This window comes from Quercus suber, unplaced genomic scaffold, assembly GCF_002906115.3.
Source record: "Quercus suber isolate HL8 unplaced genomic scaffold, Cork oak 2.0 scaffold_980, whole genome shotgun sequence".
NCBI lineage: Eukaryota > Viridiplantae > Streptophyta > Magnoliopsida > Fagales > Fagaceae > Quercus > Quercus suber.
Genome location: NW_027070395.1, coordinates 99766 through 105837, shown reverse-complemented (window position 1 = coordinate 105837; position 6072 = coordinate 99766). Strand labels below are relative to the sequence as shown.

General features: G+C 33.6%; 1 long non-coding RNA gene across 1 annotated transcript; it reads left to right on the top strand.

Annotated features, from left to right (window-relative positions):
• Positions 1-230: 230 nt before the first annotated feature.
• On the top strand, positions 231-4929 carry LOC136065453 (uncharacterized). Its single transcript, XR_010627069.1, has 2 exons — positions 231-4050; positions 4166-4929. It is a non-coding gene; the product is annotated as an uncharacterized LOC136065453 (long non-coding RNA).
• Positions 4930-6072: the final 1143 nt, after the last annotated feature.

Genomic DNA, 6072 nt, shown 5'->3' with positions numbered 1-6072 from the left:
ATTTGTCTAGGTGTTAGGGTTCCTCAGATTGTTCATCCAATATAGAGTTCCTTCTTACTCTTAGACTAGCCTTTTGATTTTTGTACTTTTGCTTTCATTGTTCCTTTGTGTTCATCATCATGAACTAAATGATTTTATTATTTTTGCTCAATATAACCACACTTATTACCTGTCAAAAAAAAAAAAAAATGATATCATCATCCATTTAGATAATGAAGATCGGATTCTGAGAAAGTTTAAGCAAAGATTCAAATTCAGATGACTGAAGTGACCTGCCATAGACACCGTTATTAATGTAGGAAGGACAGCGTGCATGCCACCCTCTTCAAAAGCAGATTAAAATCCCTCTTGCTCTGCATATTTTTTGAATATATTTTTTTTTTTTTTCAATTCTCAACCTTCTTTCTTTCTCAATTTATTTTCCTAGAAAAATTAGGTTTTGATTGAAATTCTTTTGCTGTGGACATGGTTTGGGTTAATTTTAAAGAGTATATGGGCTTGCTAGTTTTTGTTCAAATGACAAATATCTTAATTATAAGGAGTATATGCCTTTTCTCCAATATATCTTAACATTGGTTTCTTTGGCTTTTACAGTTCTATAAATATGATAAGACTGTTAGATTTCAAGATTTGATCTAAGTAAGTGACAATTGGACCCCTCCTTTTCAACTCAACCATTTAGATTTGGGATCATGGAATTTAGGGCCAAAACTTCCTTTGTGGCTCTGTTCACAAAAGCAACTTTTGACCTTATGGAGAGATTCCACATAAGCCAATGATTTTGTCCTATTCTGCAATAATAACTGATATGAGTTCAAATAACTTCACTAGTCTATTACCTTGTATATCCTCTAATGTGAGCTTTGTTGATCTTTCTAGCAATTTACTATCCGGATCTATTTCTCACTTTTTGTGTTACAAGATGAATAAGCCCAAAAGGATGGAGTTTCTCAATCTTGGAAAAAATCTTTTATCAGGGAAATTAAGTAATTGTTGGATGAAGTGGCAAAGCTTGTATGCCTTAAATTAACAATTTCACTGGTAGTATTCCAACATCCATTGGATCTTTGGTTCATCTTTTGTATTTGCGCCTAGACAACAACAGATTCTCTAGAAAATTACCATCATCTTTGATAAATTGTAAAGAGTTGGTGACCATTGATATTGCTAAGAATGATTTTGTTGGAAGCATACCTTCTTGGATAGGACATAGACTTTCAAGCTTGGTGATTCTTAACCTTCACTCAAATAATTTTCACGGTTACATCCCAGAAGAACTCTGTTCTCTAACATCACTCCAAATTTTGGACCTTTCACATAATAAGCTATTTGGAAGCATACCTAGATGTTTCCACAATTTTAGTGCCATGGCCACAAGTACCAATTCAGATTATCCCTTTTTTTTATATCACACATCAACAGGATATAATTCTATGCCTTTTGAAAGTCAATTGGTTGTGATTAAGGGAAAAGATCTTGAGTATTCCACCACTCTTCAACTGGTAAAAATTGTAGACCTTTCCAACAACAATTTCTCAAGTGAGATCCCTGCAAAAGTGACTCGTCTCAAAGGATTACAATCATTGAATTTGTCATTTAATATCTTGACTGGAAGAATTCCTGAGAAAATAGGTGATTTGGGATCAGTGGAGTCCATTGATTTCTCAAGCAACCAACTTTCTAGTCAAATTCCTCAAAGTATGTCAAGTTTGACATTTTTAAGTCAATTGAACTTGTCAAACACCAATTTGATTGGGAAAATCCCGTCAAACACTTAACTACAAAGTCTCAATGCATCCAATTTTTTTGGAAACAAACTTTGTGGACCTCCAATTACTGATAACTGCACTATAAAGGATGTACAACCAAACACTGAAAATAAAGAACACAAAGTTTTTAGTGGACTTGAGGTAGATTGGTTGTATGTGTTCATGGCACTTGGGTTTGTTGTTGGATTTGGGTTGTATTGGGTCCTTTACTATTGAACAGGCGATGGAGGGTTTGTACTTTCAATTCCTGGATCACCAAGGGTACAAGCTTAGGGGTGTAGTGACACAAACTTGGCAGTGTTGTAAGTAATTGTTGTAAGATTCTTAATATTTAGTGCAAATGTCATGTAATCATATTAATCAATAGTTTCATGACTTCTTTATGATCTTGAAACTCATAACTTCTTGTATTACTTGCTATATTCGCTCCATTAACATTTATGAATATGATGTTTCTTCTTACGAACATCAATGTCAATCCAATTTGTAGTTTTATTATTTCTGTAGATTAATGGTGTAAAATTACATTTAAGTTCTTAAAAGTAATTGATATGTTAAAAGTAAATATTCAATACCCTGCAATGACGCCCATTTTCTCTTTAGAATCTCTTAGTGATCACTTTGTAAAGTCTCAATGAAAAAGACAACATGTTTCTGCATATCTGGGCAAACTATTTAGTGGATTCCTTGCAACTAGTATCTAAGAAGGAAGTGTAGGCTCCACTATAGAGGAGTGCGTCTCAAAAGTCTACTTTGTCCCTGGTGAAAAATTCAACCTTCAATGTTTATTGGGAAATAGGTGATGACCTACATGGGATGCTAGTATGCTATAGGTTTTTTGCGTCAGAATTTTTTTTTTTTAAGAATCAGAAGTTTCTATTTTAGTTTGATGTCTTGTAACTACACCTTTAAGATCATGGTCAAGGAAGGCAAAGAGTCCAATCAGAGAGAACTATTTGCAATCAAAGAAAATTGGAGAAAGAGGGGTTCGATGAGGTGAGGTTCATGGTGGATGTGAATCTTATGGGGATTTATTTTTGAAGATATCCAAGTCCCAAGACTCTCTTATATTGCCTCTGGACATTGACACTCTTGTTTAGTTGAAAGGTATGGAAACTGAACTATTGGCCTCCTTAACTATGCTGCATTTATTTTGATCTTAGCAACATATTGGTGATGTGACACACTTCACTGCAAGTAACAGGCTCGATTAGGAGCTTGTATGTAATTTGGAGAAATAATCTTTTATGATTCCTAACTCTCTAATGTGAGTTTCTTTTACATGTAAAAGAGAGCTTCCAAGAAACTGGATTTTTTGACTGCAGAGTTTATAATTTGTGATATTTTGAAATAACATTCCCAACTCGTTCTATTTTTTTCTTTGAAGAGGGATTTTACCATTTTAGTCTAGGTGGAATGGGGTTTTGTTAAGTTAATGATTTTTTGAATTGCGGTATGGATTTTTTTAGTTAATGGTTCTGACAAGTGAAGGTCAATGAGTTCAGAGAGGGTTTGTGGGGTGAAGTTAATTGTCTGTGGTGTTTTGTTGGGGTTGTAATGTTGTTTGCAAAGATTTATCAACGCTTCTTTTTTACACTTGTTTGGCATGGTAGAAAAATGAAATCCAAAAGGCTGTGGTTGACAAGACAACATTGGAATTAAGTTGAGTTGTGTGTGTTTGCAGTAGGATATCAGGCAACACAATATTGCACTTTATACAGGATATAATGAATATAACCACTTACACAACCTCTAAATTAGTTTTTAGTAAAGCACCCCAAGATTATATTTCTATTATTTGTAGCTCTCTTTTTTGGGTGAAAGTGAAGTATACTTGCTTCAATACAGTTGTCTTTGGTTTCCTATGTAAAATTCATTAATATCCGCATCCTATGTAATTCTTCTTTTCCACTAGTAATGGAAAATGTTGTTGCTGCCTTTAGTTTTTCCAATAAAACTCTACTACGCTTTATTGCAATATACCTTGGTTACATTAAGCTCATACAATTTTAAACAGTACACAGTATATATTGTAGTATGGCCACATTTCTTTTGCTAATTGTTAGACATTGAGTTATTTCTGACTACCTCATCCATTCTTGGTGTAATTTTGGCAACTACTGGTGTTCTTGTGGTAGGTTTTGGTAACTGTATATGATTCTCCTTTAACAAGAACTATCATTTCTCATTCCAACACTCAAATTTGTATAACAGGACTCTATCATGGATTTACAAATATCATTGTATTCCAAATACAACAAGGTTCTCCAGTAATTACCAAGTACGTATGCAATTGAAATTAGGTTTTCATTTTCTATGTTATCAACAAGCGTTTATTTTATCTCTTGTAGTATAATAGTTTTGGATTTTTTAGCACATGGATCGTGATTTTGCAGTGAATATGGTTGAATACTTGAACCTTATCCAAACCGTTCCAAACTCTAAGGATAATGTAATTAAGTGGTGGCATTTAGAGTATTGGTGATTAAAGTGTTTCCAGTAAGTTTGAGTTTAATACTAATGTTTGTTCATATCACAATTTGATAAACATGATGATCAGTAATATATCTCTAATATTATGTATATTTGATGATAAAGTGTTTCCAGTGTAGTTTTAGATATTTGGTCCATAGAAATGCTCTTATAATTGTGATATATGAAAATTAGAAGGATATGCAACTGGAAAGGGTTCTTATTACTATCCAATACGCACAACTTAGCATTTTCACCTTGAGGCAAGATTTTTTTCCCCCTTTTGTTTAGTGTGTTCTCTGTTAATCTACCCTTAACTTTTTCCAAGCATATCTGTGCAATATATTAGCTGGAATAGTAATTATATAGTGTTGAATTTGGCCTAGGGGGCTGTGGTGTGCATTACCATCTTCAATTCTTTTGCACAGGACATTGCAAAGGCCAAGGAATTCTTATAGTAGGGAGGAGTTGACATTGGCTATTGAAGACTATGGCAGTCTCAATCATACATAGCAACTCGAGGTACAAATTGGATGATAAATTGTGTGGATCCAGGGAGATACAATTTGCTTATAGCTATCTGAAATTTGAAATGGTATTTAAAACTATTAATGCAGAATCCATTGGATGAACAAATGTAAAAAATTATGCATATGCTTTTCTTGATTAAAGAGAACCTTATAACTGACTTGATTGTCTTAACTATTTTTGCTAGAGTAATATGTTGAACATGTGTAATTGGTATTAGTTGCCACCCTCCACACTATGGTACAGAATAATTTCTCACTCACAAGTAGCCAACGGTGAAAGCAAAGGACATATTTAAATCAGGGTGGTTGTGTTGCTTCCACAAGAAACTAACCAAAAATCCTAAGCTTGGCAGTTGCTTTACTTTTTGGGTAAAGGAAAAGGTAAAGCAAAATATACCATAAAGACCAATACAAAATAAGAAACTGTGAAAGAAAATATTGAAAAAGGACTCGTTGAAAATAACGTAAAAAATTAAATTTAACTGTTTTTCAATAAGATTGGACTAGTTAATTTCATCTTTCTTTAGTTCTTATAAGCAAGCTAGCATAGAGGTTTTACCATACCAACACAAGTGCAAGTTTAATAGTAATTTGGACAAACAGCAAAATTTATCAATTTCTTAATTAGCCAATTATGAACTCAGTTATTACCTGTTAGTTACCATGAGCAGTAAAGAAAATAACTCTATGGGTTTTCCTAACCCTAAGAAGCAATTCACTACATGAATTGAAGTTTGCAATATGAATCATACTCATGACCCTAGATTCTATACAGTAGATACTTACTAACATGAGCTCATAATTAGCTCCAAGTGGATTCTTTTATCTTGAAAACCTTCTACAAACCGTGTCAATGACTCCAAGGACCTACTCCAAAGACCACCATGAAGACTATCTCCACAATAACACGCTAGCAATAGGCTCTTGTGACTTCAACCTTGATCACCACACAACAACAGAGTCTTGATATTGATTTTCTATTCTCGCTAGTCTTGATGAAATTGAGGTTTTGATTTTCTTCTTCTTAGATGCACAGCAATACCTCAATTGTAGTTGCGCTATAAAGTGCCTTTTATATGTTTGTATGTATGCCACAAAAAAGTACATAGCAACACACAATTAAAACAAGTTAGATTTCAGGTTTCTTGTATCTCAATTGAGCAAGTCACTACTGAGAAGTATTAAGAAACTTGCTTCGATCGATCAAGACTCGATTGAAGGTCTTACAAAAGCACTTCCTTGATTGATCGAGACTCAATCGAATTGAAACTCCATACTTTTTTCTTTTGAGCTACATCTTA